At 40.2% G+C, this 19333-nt stretch overlaps 1 pseudogene; it reads right to left on the reverse strand.

Moving 5' to 3' along the window:
* Nucleotides 1–17546, reverse strand: part of LOC113017816 (neural cell adhesion molecule 2-like) — a 75144-nt pseudogene extending 57598 nt beyond the window's left edge.
* Nucleotides 17547–19333: the final 1787 nt, after the last annotated feature.

Here is a 19333-nt window from a genome sequence, read left to right on the forward strand (position 1 = left end):
CTCTTCCGGTCTCGTTGTGAGATGTATGTAGACGACCCACGAACAAGACATAGGCAGAGCAGATGGAACTTGAAACCAAAAGCGAGCCTTTATTTGCTGGGTGACAGGAGAACTAAAAACCTATGAACAACTATGAGCATACTTGTAATATGAGGGCACTATGACACACACTTGACTCTGTGACTATGAGGACATGGGGGTGGGAACAACAGACGAAGCAACAATGAACAAAGGGAGAAGAAGACTTACATACACATATGAGGTATGGGGAATGGAGGCACCTGGGAAAAAGCTTGACACAAATGGACATAATGACATTCACATGGGGAAGAGTAAAACTAAACACATTGCTGTGTCCAAATCAATGACTGTAGAAAACATGGACGACGCGACAGCGCCCCTCCCATTGTGCAAAAATGAAGCCAAACAAAAAAACTGCATCTCCTTCGAACCTGATAACAGCTGAACGTTCTTTTGTTCACACGGAAAATAGGTGTGAAAGGCAAAATTATAAATTGTTTCTAAAAAAAATTAAATAAAGCTGTTTTATTAAATGAATATATACATAATGCAAATGTGCTCATAAATGAGTTGACTCTGTGTTTTCAGAGTTAACAGATTCATTCAGCGATATTGTCTGGATCTGAAATATTGCAGGTACACGCAGAGTGCAGAGGATTTTTACACATACACTGATAATTGTTTTCTATAAGTCTCTGGGTCAGGAAGTCCAAACATGACGTCCTGAACTGGGCCTTAGAATAAGCTGAAGGATAACATTAGATAATCAAGGCAGGATGTGTTTTTGTGTCCATGTGTTTCTGATTCCAGGAGGAGCAGATACCAGGGAGGTCGATGTGGACGGGGAGGATTCGCAGCAGACTGCCACGTTGGATTTGGGAGAAGATAATAATATTTTGTCATTGTCAAAGTATAAAAGCTGTACAGCCCATTTCAGGGTTAGGGTTGGGGTCAAAGTGAAACTAGAAATATTTAGAATCACAATGAGTTCAAAGCGTGAGGAGGTCTGATGTTCCAACAGTGTTCAGGATGAGAATTATTACCTGCAATGCTCCAGTTTGACCTCATGGTGGCAGTGCCGTCTCACTGTATAATGGCTACACTCAGACTACAGGAGAGAACAAGAGGCTGTACTAAAACTCTGATGTTTTATTCGTGTGTTTATGACATCATGCTGACGTCAGCCTGATAATACCTGTTGATTCAACTAAACAGCCAAGGTTTCCAAGGTTCTTAAATGAACACAAACTACAGGGTAAGAGTGAGCTGCTGAAAGTCAGATCTGTTCTTCAAAGCAGACTTTCAGCTTTATTACAAACTAAGAGTCGGATCAGCACAATACTGACACAGAGATGGCTGCTGGCACTGCGCTGCTCTGCTGCACTTTGCTGTTTTGTCCTTGTCTTCGTCTCTGCAGGTGAGATTGAACTAAACTGAGGTTCTCTCTGAGATAACAAGAAGTACAGGAGGATTATTTTCATCTGGATTCAGTTTGTCTGTGTGTGAAGGAGACACCAGGCTGGGTGGACACTTAACATCTGTAATCCAGCTGTGACAGAGACAAAGAAGTGTAATGTGTGTGTCAGTGTGATGTGTTGTAGTGTCAGGAGTCAGTATGCAGCTACAAAGCTTCTTGTTCAGTGTATAACAAACAGCTGTAGCTCCATAAAGGCAGCATGCAGAGACTCACAGTGTCTTATAATGAGAGGCTGCTTTCTCTCACACATTATGTTCACTTATTATCAGCACATGTTGTTGTTCTGTGGAAGCTAACATCTTGTAGTTTCTGACACTTTGCATGTTTAGCATGAGGCTAAAATTCCCCCTCAGTGGGTCACTGGTGACCTGCTGGATGTTCAGAGGTTCATTAAATCCAACATGACTAAAAACTCAAATGTCAAAGTGTTGTTTCCTCTTTCAGAGCAGAAAACCATCACAGCTGAGTCTGGACAGGACGTCACTCTGACATGTCGAGCTCCAAACAACAACATTAGAGTAATAAAGTGGGAGAGATCTGACCTGAGAGATGATTATGTGCTTTTGTACCAGGATGGTCTCCCTGATTCAACACACCAGCATCCATCTTTTAAGAACCGGGTGGATCTGCAGGACAGACAGATGAAGGATGGAGACGTGTCTTTGATTCTGAAGGATGTGACGATTAATGATGCTGGAGCATACGAGTGTCGTTTCTTCATGGAAGAAACTCGCTCATGGAAGTTAATCAGAAGCCTCAACCTGATTGTTACAGGTGAGTGAGTAGAGTTGAGTGTGTGTGTGATCAGAGGTGAAGCTGCTTCCTGGTTGTTGATGTGTGTTTGTTGTATGGATGAGCTGGTGGATGTCAGAGGTAGACAGATGTTTCTCCAGCTGTTGTCTTTGTGGCTGGTAGTCTAGAGTTGTAGAGCAGCATTGTTTGGTTAGAGCAGAAACAAAGACATTTATGAATCCGTCTCTTCTTCTCTTGCTCTCTAACTCGTCTGTAAACATGTGTGGGGAAACTCAATGTTAAAGCCTACAGCTTTGTTGAGTTCAGCTCTCCCATTAGAACTGTACACCTATAAATGTAACCCTTTGTTGTATGACTCGCTCAGAATCTGGGTGCAATGTAAGGTTTGGGTTACACTATCAGCTCAAATCATATGTTCCCACCCTCAATGATGGATTCTGCCTTTAAAATATGGGAAGGTAATGGACTTAGAAATATCAAAGACCTTTTTGCAGATGGAATTTTTCTCATTCACGCAGCTCCTGAAGCAGTTTAATGTTCCTCGCAAACATTTTTTCCGCTATTTACAAGTTCACCACTTTGTAAAGAGTCGATTTCCTTCATTTCCAGAAGTACCTGAGGAAACTTCTTTGGATAAAATTATTAATATAAACACTCATAAGAGAGGGGCGATTAAAGAAATGTATGCTATATTACTAGATCTTCAATCTCCTTCTCTCTCCATCCTTAAAGCTCAGTGGGAGAAAGACCTTGGGATGACTTTAACAGATGAGCTCTATGTTTTCTCCATAGGGTACACTCTTCTTCTATATGTGCCAGACATGGGCTGACCCCCTGTGTAACAGATGTAAAGCAGAAACAGGTTCACTCCTTCATAGTTTTTGGCCCCAATCTTCATAACTATTGGGTGTCTACCCATACGGAAAAGATGCATATAAATCTTATAAAGTTTGTATCTGTCTTGTGTGAAGCTTTTATGAAAAGCATACAAGAGTGAAAACAGATTAAGATCCCTTGAAAATCATATAAATGAAACTTGTATGTTTTGGATATTTACTAAAACAATATAAGAAAGTAATGAGAAAGTGGCCACTTTCATGAGTAAATCATATAAGCCTTATATGATTGACTGTATGAAGTAGGCCACATCTTATGCAAGTCTTATAAGTTTTTCTATTTCTTTTCCATATGGGTATATTTAACACCTTTTCAGAGATATATAACGTTAATTATGATCCCTCTGCTCTAATCTTTGGGGTGATACCTCAAAACATCACTTTACCAAAATACTATTCAAATTCTTTGCTTCACTCATTGCAAGGCGCCTTATACTTTTAAGATGGAAGCAGGAAGCTCCTCCCACACATGAACAGAGGCTTGCAGAGCTCATGAAGTTTTTGCATTTAGAAAAGATGAGATATACACTGGTAGGTTCAACCACCAAATTTCTTGAGGCATGGCAGCCTTTTCTAATGTACATGGAAACATTTAAAATGACCACATTGTCATGACCAGATACCATCCATCCATTTTATTTTTGTTGTTGTTGTTTGTTTGTTTTTTGTTTTGTAGGGGTTTCTTTAGTTTGTTTGTTTGTTTTCTTTCTGTTATCTTTTGGGGTATTGTAAAAACTGAACAGCAAACTACTGTATGTTCAAAGTTTTGCTATTAACATGCTGCTGTAACTGAAAATAAAATGAAAAAATAAATAAAACTCAAATGTCAAAGGAAATAAACAAAATATTTAAAGTCAACCATTCTGATCATAATTGCACTTTGACCTTTAACCTCTCTGCTCTGTGTTGTTTCATCTTTCAGATCAGAAAACCATCACAGCTGAGTCTGGACAGGATGTAATTCTGCCATGTCGAGCTCCAAACAACAACATCTTCGCTCTAGAGTGGGAGAGAGCTGACCTGAAGTCAGGAAATGTTCTTTTCCGAGTTGGTTGTGATATTATTCTAGACGACCAGCATCCATCTTTTAAGAACCGGGTGGATCTGCAGGACAAAGAGATGAAGGATGGAGACGTGTCTTTGATTCTGAAGGATGTGACGATTAATGATGCTGGAACATACGAGTGTCGTTTCCTCATGGTAGAAGCACGCTCATTCAAACACAGCTTCATCAAACTGGTTGTTGATCCTCCAGGTGAGTGAGTAGAGTTGAGTGTGTGTGTGATCAGAGGTGAAGCTGCTTCCTGGTTGCTGATGTGTGTTTGTTGTATGGATGAGCTGGTGGATGTCAGAGGTAGACAGATGTTTCTCCAGCTCGTGAAAACGTACTTAGTGCAGACACAAAACGTCCATCAGCTTCAAAGTGTGTCAGAAAAATGTCCACATGGTGACTGATGGATGAAAGAGGTCCCATTGTTGTTGTTGTGCACAAATCATTGAACAACACAAACACTTAGAGCTGCTTTCAGTGCTGCCTGTTTTGTTACTGCACACATTTCTGATGGTCCTACAGTCCAACGTAGCAAACATCTCCCTGAAGCCTCTTCTTAGAGACCAAAGGTTGGATCAGAGCGAGCAGCTGAAAGGACACATCTATGAATGCAGTCAGAGACTTTCTCACAACCTCACACTTCATCTGGTCACATTTACACTCAGGTTCTCTGTTAGTCACTGAGATTACAGACTCGCACATTTAAAATAATCTGAATGTTGGATCAGATGAAGTTAATATTTTTTATTTCTTGAACATATGTTTAATTAGCATGTTGCTAAAGCTTTAAGTAATGCACTGGTGACCTGGTGTATGTTAACAGGTCAATTAATCAAATCCAGAATAACTCAAATGTAAGCTAAACAGCATAAATATTAAACATAAACAACATCATATTTCCCCCATGGCACAGTCCACTCAGCACTTCCTGGAGTTTCTCATTTGATCGTTCATTGACACTCATGACTTACAGAGACTCTGATCATCAAACACAGGAATAAAACAAGCAGTGAGCACAACAAAGGATTATTAAAGAAGGAATATTAACTCTATTCTAACTCTAGTAACTCTACACCAGGAAACCACCAAATCTTCTGCAAACGTGATTTTAACCAGTCAAAATGTTTTTGGATATTTATTCAGTGTAGAAACCTAAAAAGTCAGGTTTTTTTTAGATGTTTGGTTGTTTTGAACAATTATATCAAACTGTAAGTATGATGTTTGGTATATAGTATTATATATTGCATGGTATTGATATATTGCACTGTTTGAAGTGCTTCGTATATAAAAGTAGTAAACTGTGTACACAGTGTTTGGTGTGACAGAGCTGTTGTCACTGAATCACAGGTTCAGATGTTTCAGCCTCATAATAAACAAACACATTTTCAGAGACTCGAGGATTTGACCTTCCAAAAGTCTCAGACATGTTTTAATGAGCTCTCACAGTCTGCAGCCAAACAGGTCAAATTATAAAGAACAGCTGGATCAACCCAACATGACCTCTGACCCCGAAGCAGCTGTTAGACCTGTGTATTTGAAAAAAAATATGATTTTTTTTATGGTGAAAGCAAGATTCCAGACTGCAGTTTTGGTCAGATCATGTTTTTAAATAAAAAGCAGAAAAATCAACATTAACATTTTCTCACTTTATAAATGTTATGAATGATTTTTTCATCTAATCTCCTGAACTAGAAGAGGACACCTCACAGCTGTTTCTCACCTGCAGGTCAGCCAGGAGGAGACAGAGATGAACTGTGAGTCGGACGATCTGAGGACAGACAGAAACTCTCCTGAACATCCAGCAGTCGACTCTGATGATCATCATGTTCAGACTCGGACCAACAGTGTGTGTCTGTGCTGTCAGTGACTCTGAACTACAGCTTATTCATCTTCAGGCTGTTCATGAGATTTACTGACACAAAGTCAAACTGTGTTACAAACACACATGAATTTCTGATCTCAGAGTCAGTGAGTGTTGGAGCTTCAGGTTAGACAAATTAACTATTTTATGTTGGTGTGATTGTTTATTAACTTCATGTGACTTTTTCTTCTTTAAGTACAGTCCACTGGAAAACACTTTGTATAAAAATCATCTCTTTGGCTGACATTGTTTTTAGTTTGTAAACCAATCTTACCCAGTTTAACAGATTGTACAAACTGTTAACGTCTCTCTCTGATCCTGCACTGAGAAGTTTGACAACCTCTTCAACTTTTCTTTAACATGACACACTGTTCAGCTCAGATTTAAACTGCTTTGACCTTTGACACCAGCAAAACATCCTGAACAACTTTGCTGGGTTGAGACCTGATTACTTTTCATAAACAGACCCATAACACTCAAAAATATGAAACATATTTTCACATTTTATACTGTTGTATAGATGATGCAAACTTTTGTACACTGATGCTCTTTTGGGTGAAGTTTGACTCATTTGTTTAGATGGATTTTCAGATCCACCAGTTTGGCTCAAGTTAGAAACATTGTGATTTTAGGGAAAATTGCCACTCATAATGTATAAATATAGACGTCATGTTTGTGTGGATTTGTAATGAGACAGCAGTGAAGCAGTGAAGTCATCCTGTTGCCCACAGAAACAGACTGTGAATTAGTAAAGTAACACATGGAGCGCATGAGGAACAAAGGTCATACATGTATCTCCTGAAGTGGATTCTGGGTCTCTGACTTCCTCCCACAGTCCAAAGACATCAACGGGTGTTTTTTATTTATCCGTGTATGCTGTGTGTTAATGTGTGGTTCCTACAGAACTTAATGGTCAGTAACACTAACATGTAAACATGAGTACATCACATCAGCACATGAAAGAACAACAGTGTGGCATTAATATTACAGCAGTGAGGACAGTGTGATGAACTGATGCTCTGATCTCTGGTCTGACCAAAGCTTTAACTCCAAACATCTCTCCACTGTTAGAGCTTCTGCACTGTTTCAGGTTCAAATCATGGTTCATACTTTCATGGCCTGATGGTGTGACGCCTCCACCTACATCACTGAACTGCTCCACTTCTGTACTCTTCTCTCTGTGGCCTTCTTGAAACATCCTCTTGGTGTTTGTGGGGTTTTTCTCAGTTCATGTGTGCCTTATAAGAGTTTGTTTTTTAAAGACAATGACAATCAGTGAATTCCTTCTGTGATTGAATGAAATATGAGCACTATGTAAGTGTGTAAGTGTTAATAAAGATTTACATGTACCTGTTGAATTCTCTTTTCATTGTTTTTGTCCCTCCAATAACAGACAAACCTCTGTTTCTGAAGTGCCTTAGAGCAACGTCTTCCTCTGTAACTGAATGCTGTGGGTAAACATGTCTTTACTTCTGTGCCTGAAAACATCATCTCCCTGTAGAAAGTGAAGGCTGAGCTCACTCAGATCACTCAGTCAGATCAACTGAGCTTAGAAATAAACTGATTTGTTGATTTTACAATGCTGTGATTGCAGCTATTCCACAACTCTCTCTGTTAATGGTACACATGGCCACTGATTAAATGGTCATTGATCAATCATCATTATTCTTTTGGATAGCGATTGAGATTGTGGATAGAAGTGGCAGAAATGGGCTTCCTCCAAAGAGTGGTTGGCCTCTGCCTTACAGATAGGGTGAGCAGTTTGGCTATTGGGGGGGCTCAGGGTAGAGCTGCTGCTCCTTCACATCGAAAGAAACCAGTTGAGGTGGTTTGGGCATCTGACGAGGATGCCTCCTGGGTGAATTGTTCCATGCATGTCCCACAAGAAGGAATCGAATGGAACTGAAGAAATCACTTGGAAGAGTGACAAAGCATTTCTCCAATTGAATGCGTCCAGATAAACAGAATCAACCTTTTGTGACACTTTTATAATGTTCAACACGATTACTAACAGATAACACACCCAGTGCACTAAACTCACTGTGTGCAGGACTTTGTTTGGTGTTTACATAAACGGTAAATGGTCTGAATTTTATATAACGCTTTACTAGTCCCTATGGACCCCAAAGCACTTTACACTATATTCAGTCATCCACCCATTCACACACTGGTGATGGCAAGGCAGACATACATTGTAGCCACAGCGGCCCTGGGGCGCACTGACAGAGGCGGGGCAAAATGAAAACAAACTACAAACTGCTGAGCTGTTGAACAGCTGATCCAGCCTTTAGTCTGAGCTGCAGTCAGTCACACAAACAGACTGAACAGGGTGTGCTCTGTGCAGCACCTGCATGTAAAACAGAAGCAAAGCTGTTCCTGTGAAATGAAACTGAAAGCCTCTCTGAGCGTCTCCCTGTAGAAAATGGAGGCTGAGCTCAGTCAGATCACTCAGCCTGCAGACAAATGGAGGCGTGTTTGAGACGTGCAGATAAACACTCAGCTTTGTGTCGTCCTCTGAGGGCTCAGGGCCGTCCTGTTGTCATATTATCACATGCATGACAACATGCGTCTCAGTCCTCAGAGTCCTCTGCACAGTGCTCAGGGATTTTCCTCATCTATCATATTGTGTGCCTGTTTGAATTCAAGCATCATCGTCTACAACTGGACACCCAGCTCTATCTGTCCATGAAGCCAGATAACACACACCATTTAGTTAAACTGCAGGAATGTCTTAAAGACATAAAGACCTGGATGATAACTTTCTGCTTCTTAATTCAGATCAAACTGAGGTTATTGTACTCGGCCCTGAAAATCTTAGAAATATGGTATCTAACCAGATTCTTACTCTGGATGGCATTACCTTGGCCTCCAGTAACACTGTGAGGAACCTTGGAGTCATTTTTCACCAGGACATGTCCTTCAACACACATATTAAACAAATATGTAAGACTGCTTTCTTCCATTTGCGCAACATCTCTAAAATTAGAAATATCCTGTCTCAGAGTGACGCTGAAAAACTAGTTCATGCATTTATTACTTCCAGGCTGGACGACTGTAATTCATTATTATCAGGATGTCCAAAAAACTCACTGAAAAGCCTTCAGTTAATCCAAAATGCTGCAGCAAGAGTCCTGACAGGGACTAGAAAGAGAGAGCATATTTCTCCTGTTTTGGCTTCCCTTCATTGGCTTCCTGTTAAATCCAGAATTGAATTCAAAATGCTGCTCCTCACATACAAGGTCTTAAATAATCAGGCCCCATCTTATCTTAATGACCTTGTGGTACCATATCACCCTATTAGAGCACTTCGCTCTCGCTCTGCAGGCCTACTTGTTGTTCCTAGAGTATTTAAAAGTAGAATGGGAGGCAGAGCCTTCAGTGTTCAGGCCCCTCTTCTGTGGAACCAGCTTCCAGTTTGGATTCAGGAGACAGACACTATCTCTACTTTTAAGATTAGGCTTAAAACTTTCCTTTTTGCTAAAGCATATAGTTAGGGCTGGACCAGGTGACCCTGAATCCTCCCTTAGTTATGCTGCAATAGACGTAGGCTGCCGGGCAATGTTCCCTCTAATTTTTCATGTGTCTGAGCGAGTCGCAATATGGCGCCCCCCAGTGGCTGCAGCCAGACTCTTGGGGCCCCTTTTGGTCTCTGCAGGCATAATTAATCAATCACATGGATCATTTCTCAGAAAGGCTCAACAAGTACACGTAATTTTTAATGGAACTATTTTATCTGTAAATTCTATTTATTTTTTTAATGAATACATTCTCTTCTGACCATAGTTGTTTTATTGCCTAATGAGATTTGACTAATCAATATAATAGTCCACTCTTGTGCGCTCTATCCTCGATGAGGACATGACCCTCACTGTCCAATCAAATTCTTTCCTCCCATTAAAGGTTTGTGATTGGACAGTAAATTTATAAAAGGTCATGTCAGCACATAGTGTCCATAGTAGTAATGGTAAATTTGATTCTTTTTACTGAATCGAGTTTTAATGAGTCACTCACCAAAGTGAATCAGATTTGTTGACTCATTTGATTCACTGAGTCGGTCGACCAGAGAGTGCAAAAAATGTACATTTTCACTCAAACTTAATTTGTTTCTCTTTTCATGTAAATCCTACTGCTAAGATGAATGATTCTAAAAGAAAACAACTATTTTACAGAGCAAAAAAGAGCAAAACATTTCTAAAATTAAGCAATTTTCTATCAAAATTGCTTAATAAACATTTATTTTATTTTATTTTAATATATTTTTATTTTTTATTTTATTAGTATTTTCCTTAAATGTGTTAAATATATATTTTCTCATCTAAATGTCCACTGAGCTGTGGATCACAGCTCAGTGGACCAATGTTAAGGTGCATTACCGCCCCCTGGATCAGGGGGCGGTAATGCACCTTAACATTGGTTGCCAACCAAGAAGAAGAAGAAGCTGTGAGCCAGGAGGGAGGGGGTGAGTGAGTCCTGAGTGATTTGCTTATGCTTACAAATCAGCACAGGAGGGAGGGGGTGAGTAGCTCAAATGTGCTGTTAGCATGTTAGCAGAGCGATGCTACTGTGAACCGAGGAGCTATTTTCTTGATGTGAGCTTCTACTCAGGGTTTTTTCTTCCAGTTCAGAGCAGAAATCTTTTGTTACGATACTGGATGTTGTTTTTTTCTCCACAATTTTAATTATAAGCTAGATACATTGCTGCTAACAGCAACAGGGATGAGTCAGTGAGTCAGTTGGGCTTGTGAATCATGATTCACGAGTCAGTAAACTGATTCTCGAGTATTGAACGATTCGTTCATGATTTGCGCATCACTAGTCCATAGTTATAAATCCCACCACTCAGTATTATTAACACATTCTCTCCATGACCCCAGTAAGCTACTGAAGGCTAACCCAGGCAAATATCCCAGAATGCATTTCGTCGAAAACGTAAGAGGCAGTTTCGGAGGGATGCACAGTTTAAAATATTCTTTCTGAATGTAGCTGTGTAAACTTCAAATATCTACTCGATTTATCAAGACATCACAGATTTGCAAAAGTGCTCTAACGTTTTCCGAGATGTAGGACAGTCCACAGTGGGTTGAGAGTGTGGATCTGTGACCTGCGTGAGAATCAGCTTCCTAACATTTGTCTGGAAGAAACACACAGACAGGAAGCAGCAACAAGTGTGAACATTTCACAGATCATGTGTAATCGGTTATTATCAGGATGTCTTAAAAACTCCCATAAAACCTTCAGCTGATGCAAAATGCTGCAGTCGAGTCCTGACAGGGACTAGAAGGACAGAGCAGCTTCCTCCTATTCTGGCCTCTCCTCATTGGCTTCCTGTTAAATCCACAATTTAAAATCCTGCTCCTCACATAGAAGAACTTTAATCAGGCCTATCTTATTTCATTGACCTTAGAGTACCATATGTCCAAATCATGGTTCAACAGCAGCTAGGTGGATGTCAGCAGCTTACATGGTGGAGATAAATCCAGGGTTTGAGATTGTTTACAACTTAAACTCAGAGCCTTTTAACACAATTACTGACAAATAACGCACTCAGAGTACTAAACACACTGTGTACAGGACTTTGATTGGTGTTTGCAGAGATGAAAATGATGCAGCCTGCTGACCAGTTGAATCAGCTGATCCAGCCTCTTATCTGAGCTGCAGTCAGTCACACAAACAGACTGAACAGGATGTGTTCTGTGCAGCACCTGCATGTAAAACAGAAGCAAAGCTGTTCCTGTGAAATGAAACTGAAAGCCTCTCTGAGCGTCTCCCTGTAGAAAATGGAGGCTGAGCTCAGTCAGATCACTCAGCCTGCAGACAAATGGAGGCGTGTTTGAGACGTGCAGATAAACAGTCACAGCTTAGTGTCGGCCTCTGAGGGCTCAGGCCCGTCCTGTTGTCATGGTATCAAGTGCACGACGCCTCTCTGCACACACTTTGAGTCCTTATGCACATTTTCACGAGTCCTCATCTCTGTGGACCTGAGGGATTACCCACAGTTCATAGTGTTGTGATTAGGGATGGGTATCGTTTAGGTTTTATCCGATACCGGTGCCAAATCGGTACTTTTGAAACGGTGCCGGTGCTCAAACGGTGCTCAAACCGGTGCTTAAAGAATGGAGAAGACAAAATTGGTCCAAAAACCTCTCATGTTCAGCTGGTTTTATGTAAAAATATAACAATGTTAGCCTTTTCTGCAGCTATGGGGCATATATGGTATCACTCTTGGCTGGAAGCAGTGCTTAACCAATGGAAAAAATACAAACTTTGTCCAAAAACCTCTCATGTTCAGCTGTTTCCCTCTTTTTCTTTGGTCATTTTAGCCTTTTTGGCCAGGGTGAAGGGAGTATCTGCCATCAAACAAGAAGACAGCCGCATGTAGCTATGATGATGTTTGCTAGTTCACCTTACATGCATTAATGTAATAACGTGGTTAGCCTACTCAGCGTAAATTACACGCGAACAACATTAAGCTACTCACGCAGAGAAGAACGGCTGCTGCTGCCATCAAATACGGTGCATTTCTCGGCTTTAAAAAAAAACAAACACGCTATGCGTCGCCAGGTGTTTCATCGGATTTGAGGTCTTACCTCCTTTGCACAGTATCAGCTTAAAGCACTTGTTGCTGCTGAGTTTGCATATTTTGCTGTGAAGTACAGCCAGACTTTTGACCGCTTCGCCTTGGACATTTTTAATCTGTAGCTCTGCTCTAACAGAACGTACGTACCTGGACCTGCCTACTATCCTCGGAAACGTAAAATGATTGGCTATGAGTGTATCACAGCTCAGGAAAAAAAAGCACCGAAATAAAGCACCGAAATGTGCACTGCTTTTTGGTCTGGTTACTACCGTTTATGTCAGAACCGGTGCCATCATGGCACCGGACACCGGTACCCATCCCTAGTTGTGATGGTGAAAGCATTAAGAACAAGGATGGAAAATAAATAAATAAATAACCAAACTGAAGGTTCAGAGGAATGTAGCTCATCACAAATGCTTCATGATGAAGTTTTCACAATGATGAATAATTTGATTATTTTACAGTTTCTTCCTGTAAAGTTAGAGCCTGAAAACAGACAAAATCAATCAGTAAATGTCAGATCACACGACGAGGTCTGAGGCACCACGACAGTTAGCATCACAGCAGAGGTGACAAAGTGCTTTCTGTGGCCTGTTTATCTTCAGTTCTTTGAATTTAATTAGACATTAATTTCATTAATTAGAATTAATTTCAGTACATTAAACATTAGCAGAAGGATGGAGAGCGTGCTATATGTATTTCTTGCACTTGCACAAACACAAACAGCAGCTCTTCTTGTTTTTGCCACTCAATCTAGAAGAGAATTTAGATCAAGAAATTTCCACGATCATTATGATTTGATTTGATTTTATAGGAAATGCAGTTTGACGTGTTTCCAATACTGAGGATGAGGATACACTATAAAAAATTTAAAGCTACTGTTAGTTTTCCTGTCTTGTAAAAAGTAAAGTTTTTGTTCATGCACAGAAAATGAATATTTTTCAGATTTCAATGGACTTTCTGTCATTTTTGTTTTGTTTTGTTGGGGTTAAAACGATGCCACCTTAAAATGAAACTGAAAAATAAATATTGACATTAAGACAAGAAAAAAGTTTTCACACTTACATCTTTTTTTTTCTTTTTTGCTTACAGTTTTTTTTTTTCAGTTTCAGTTTGATGGCACTGTTTTGGCGTCTGGGGGCACGATTGTTAATAACAAACACACAAATATTACATCTTTTGAATCTGTGATGACATGTGACAATATGATGAAGTTCACATGATGTAGCTTCTCTGCCAACAACACAAATGAAAGAATAAATCATTTAAACCAAAGTAAGAGTTTATTGTTCAAATACAGAGACACTCTCACACTGACCTTTGTTGTTTGTTCTCTGTCCTTCATACAAACATTTGGGGCTTACAGACTCTGTGAACACTGAGTTTTAAGGCTTTTCTAATGCTGTGTGAGCAGCAGGAAAATACAATCAGAGCATAAACACACATACATACAAGGTCAAAGACGAGTAGCTACACTTTTTAAACGCAATAACTGATCACTTATGTGAAGTCAGCGAGTACCGAGGTGAACTTTTCTTATCTTTGAGATCTATTGAAACAACTACATTAAATCATACTGCTGAGTGACAACAATAGCGTTATCTAAGGTTAGAGGGTTACCTAGGCAACCAGGGATGTGCATAACCATCTGTCAGCTACAAATTGATGCATGAACGATGGGATGAGTTCATACTTGGATGTAATTTTAGTGAAACAGCTGATCGAGGATTAGTGTTGTTGAGGTTTTGTGGTCCACAGCTCACACTCACATAATGAGGTCATATTTGATCTTATAAACAAAAACACTGATCCCAGGTCTGTAACACTGTTCATGGATACTGAGGGTAAACAACACACACAGCTCACAAAGATAAAGAGAAAACTGAAACCAGATCTTGATGATTGAAACATTCAGGTGTGAAAAACTTCATAAATATGTAATCTGAGCTCAAAATGATGTAACTACAGTCAGTGAAAACAAAACCATCAAAGTGAAAAATGTTCAAGTGTTGATTTCATTTGTTTGAAGAGTTAAAAGTAGGCGTGCACAACAAAATGTCTCAGTGAGCTGTGTCACACTCAAAGTCAGAGCTTTCTGTGTCAGAAAGAGGCTAAATCACCATGGTAACTGATGGTGAAAGATCACCTGGTCAGGAGCATTTCATGTTCAGAGTTTTGTTTTTAAATCAGCTGTTAGAGCCACGTTTTCACTGTGATGTCGATTCTCTGCTGGAGGAAATGTTTCATATGTGCAGCTTGTTAAACTGTAACTTGCTGAAGCCACTGAGTGAAGCTAAACTGCACATCACACTGTTACAATGTACCTGTAGACATTAGTGAAGTTATCAGTGAGTAACGTCTCTGATTGGACTGGGTGGCGCTCACAGGGACCATTTTGTGTAGAAGAAAAGTCACATGATACATGAAACGCTCCTTTTCATCTGAGCGTGCTCAGAGCCTGAAGCAGAGAAAGGTGATAATCACCACGGTGATACCTGCTGTCTCTGACTGCAGTTTCAGGTTTAGTTGAGCCAGCTAACACAAAGAAAGCCTGACTGTGTTGAAGTTGATTTGTAGTCACAGCCCTCTGGATGTTCCAGTTACTATGAAATGTAAAGACTGTTTTTAAAGATGAAACTCGTCCACTGAGATGAGCTGTCAGCAAAAACAGAAGCAGCCATTAAAGATAAAACCGAAATAAACCTACAGTGCTGTGGGCCTGCTGTCTGTGCTCAGTTCATCTGTTTCTGCAGGATTTTAAACACTGACAACACCCAGAACTCTGAACAGCAGCAGCAGACTCAAAGCTGGAAAAACCTCTGAGACATTTTAAACCTGCTGCACTTAAACAGGAGGCTGGTTTGTTTCCACTCTCTGCTGTTGTTTATGTTTTCTGTAGATCAAAAAACCAACAACAGCAACAACAACAAGAAGCAGAGCAGAAACTGACAGACCAACAATCAGTGCAACAGATCCATCCTCCTTCTCTTTGTCTTCATCCTTCTCTTGTCCTCCTGTCAGACCTGCAGGTGAGAAACAGGTGTGAGGTGTCAGGTAGGTGATGAGTGAAGAACAGAACAGAATCCATTTGCTCTTCAAACTGCTGTCAGACATTATCTACTGCACTCTGATCACATCACTCAGACCAGCTGCTTTCTACAAAGTCTCATCAGCAACATCTTTAGAAACAAACATCAACAACCAGGAAGCAGCTTCACCTCTGATCACACACACACTCAACTCTACTCACTCACCTGGAGGAACAACATGAAGGTGGATGCTGCTGATGAACTTCCATGAGCGTGTTTCTTCCATGAAGACACGACACTCATATGTTCCACTATCAGCAGTGTTCACATCCATCAGAATCAAAGACACGTCTCCATCCTTCATCTGTCTGTCCTGCAGATCCACACGGTTCTTAAAAGATGGATGCTGCTCGTCTGGAACAAAGTGACCGTCCCGGTAAACAAGCACATATTCATCTCTCAGGTCAGCTCTGCTCCACTCTAAAATAATGATGTTGTTGTTTGCAGCTCGACATGTCAGAGTGACGTCCTGTCCAGACTCAGCTGTGATGGTTTTCTGGTCTGAAAGAGGAAACAACACAGAGCAGAGAGGTTAAAGGTCAAAGTACAATTGTTCACTTCTACAGCAGCCAATCAGAAACACACAATAAAAGATTGTCTTCTGTTATTAGATGATGATCTTTGATTGTGTTTCTTCTTGTGTCCCTTCAGGCGTCACCACAGCGAGTCTTCTCCTCCTCCTCACCTGATCCCGAGCATCTTCATCAGGGCTGATTTGTGACAGAAGGACAGCAGCAAGAGTGAAAGGGAAGGTTTGAAGATGGCAGTGAGCTGCTGTCATGTTTGCTTTGGAGACTCTGACACAAAGACAGGAGGCCGAGCTGAACATGTTCAGATTTTCATTGAGAGCAGAATGGACGAGATTATGAACGAGTTCATCAGAGGGAAGCTCAGGCTGAGACGTTTGGAGACAAAGTTCATGAGCAAAGACTGAGACGGATGAAAAACATCATCTGAAAAACAAATCTTTGGTTTTAGAATCTGTTAGTTTGATAAAATGTTGTTGATAGACGAGTTCATTGAGACTCTGGATGTCTGTCAGACTGAGTCACTGCTTTTTATTGTAACAGCTGTACTGATGCTCCTGAATCTGGCCTCTGACACAAACCTCCAAACAGTAAGAATGAAAAAAGAATAAAACTATTAAAACTCTTCAAGCAATAAATAATCAAACCTGAAAAAGAAGAAAATCATCTGGAAACTAAACTGAACTAAACACAAAAGTCCAAATGGAATAAAAACTCAAACTAATGAGAAAAAACTAGAATAACTCTGTTCCACAAACAACAACATGTGCTGATAATAAGTGAACATAATGTGTGAGAGAAAGCAGCCTCTCATTATAAGACACTGTGAGTCTCTGCATGCTGCCTTTATGGAGCTACAGCTGTTTGTATACACTGAACAAGAAGCTTTGTAGCTGCATCCTGACTCCTGACACTACAACACATCACACTGACACACACATTACACTTCTTTGTGTCTGTGCTGCAAACTGCACCAACACACAGACTCCACCCAGCTTTGTGTCGATCGCAACACTGAATGAGTAACAAACTACTTCTTAGAGAAATATAATCAGCATGTAAACCAGACTGAGACTCTTTATCTCAGAAATAAACTCAGTTTAGTTTCTATCAGTTAAATCTCACCTGCAGAGACGAACAGGACAAACATCAGCGTGGAGCAGAGTGACGCAGTTACAGCAGACATGTCCGTGTTCTCTGTTTCTGCTGATCTGACTCTTAGTTTGTTCTAAATGTCTGAGTCTGTTGGTATTTTCACTCAATAACTGAACCTGAGTTTAAACCTGAACACATCAGATTAAATTTAAGGTTTAAATAAAGCTAAAGCTGCGGTTCAAACTCTTCCGTGTCTCGTGAGGACGTGGCGTTAGAGTGACGTTTGGTAGGTTAGACTGAGGATGCGCAGAAATGAGTGCGTCACAACAAACGAAGTAGAAAAGTTTTAGTGTTCAGTTGTTGAACGATCTCCACAGAACAAAATCAGAACCTCTCATGTGTCGTCATGTAGGAACAGTTTGTGTTTCAGTCGCTGAAGCACAAGAACGTTTTGTTTCTGACGGCAGTTTGATTCTCGTTTCATCGCCACAAACAGAAAAACTGAAACAATATGAAAATAAGTCTCAGGGAAATATTTTTACTAAACAGCCAAAACTTCCTGTTTTATCTCAAAGTTAAATCTCACCTGCAGAGACGAACAGGACAAACATCAGCGTGGAGCAGAGTGACGCAGTTACAGCAGACATGTCCGTGTTCTCTGAGTACTTTTCAGAGCCTGTAGTTTTCATTTTTACTTCAGTAAAGAAGTTTAATGAGTACTTCAGCTATTACCAGAGTATTTGTACAGCTTGAGTATCTGTACTTCTTAACTACAGATTTTTTTTTTTACTTTTGTCCCTCTGAAAGTGTCTAATTATCAGTAATTATCTATTATTTACTGAATAATATGTAGAATATAAAGCAGAAGCTGTGGATGACTTACTGTAGTCAGGAGTTCAGGAGAATCCTCAGAGTTTCTGCTCCTCATCATGATGGAAACATGAAAACATGTTGATGCTCTTTGAGCTGGAATCAGTCCAAAGCAGCCGTGAGTGTGAACCAACAGACATCATTATAATAACTCTGACACGAATCCTGATAGAAATCCTGCTCACTGACCTCTCTAACTGTAACTCTGTCACTGACACATCTGCCAACATCTGTTCCTGTAACAGCTCAGAGGAGTTCAGCACTTTCTGATTATTATCAGAAAAATCAGAACAGGAGGAGCGTTTTTGTAAATGTGGCTGAAAGCGGCGAGGCAAGTTTATTTATATAGCACAATTCAACAACAAGGTGATTCAAAGTGCTTTACAGAGACATTAAAAAACAAAAACAATAAAAAGCATGATTTAAAAAAACTGTAGATAAAATCAGAACAATAGATAAAATCAGTAGTTAAAATATAAGTTTTGAACTTTAAGCTTAAAAGTGTGGATTTGGTGCTTTATTTGTTTCAGCTGATCTGAGGCTTTCTGGGAGTTTGTTCCAGATATAAGGAGCATAAAAGATGAATGCAGCTTCTCCGTGTCTGGTTCTGACTCTGGGAACTGATAAAAGACCGGATCCAGATGACCTGAGGGATCTGGAAGGTTCATACTGGGTCAGGAGGTCACTGATGTATTTTGGTCCTAAACCATTCAGAGCTTTATAGACCAGCATCAGAACTTTAAAGTCTATCCTCTGACGGACAGGCAGCCAGTGTAAAGACCTCAGAGCTGGACTGATGTGGTTCACTTTTTTGGTCTTAGTGAGGACTCGAGCAGCAGAGTTCTGAATGAGCTGTAGTTGTCTGACTGATTTTTTAGGTAGACCTGTAAAGATGCTGTTACAGTAATCAAGCCTACTAAAGATGAATGCATGGACTAGTTTTTCCAGGTCCTGTTGAGACATCAGATCTTTTATCCTTGAAATATTCTTGAGGTGATAGTAAGCTGATTTTGTTATTGTCTTAATGTGTTTTTCTAAGTTTAGGTCTGCATCCATCACTACACCCAAATTTCTCGCCTGGTTTGTGGTTTTTAGATGTATAGATTGAAGTTCTCT

Source organism: Astatotilapia calliptera, unplaced genomic scaffold, assembly GCF_900246225.1.
Source record: "Astatotilapia calliptera unplaced genomic scaffold, fAstCal1.2 U_scaffold_21, whole genome shotgun sequence".
Classification (NCBI taxonomy): domain Eukaryota; kingdom Metazoa; phylum Chordata; class Actinopteri; order Cichliformes; family Cichlidae; genus Astatotilapia; species Astatotilapia calliptera.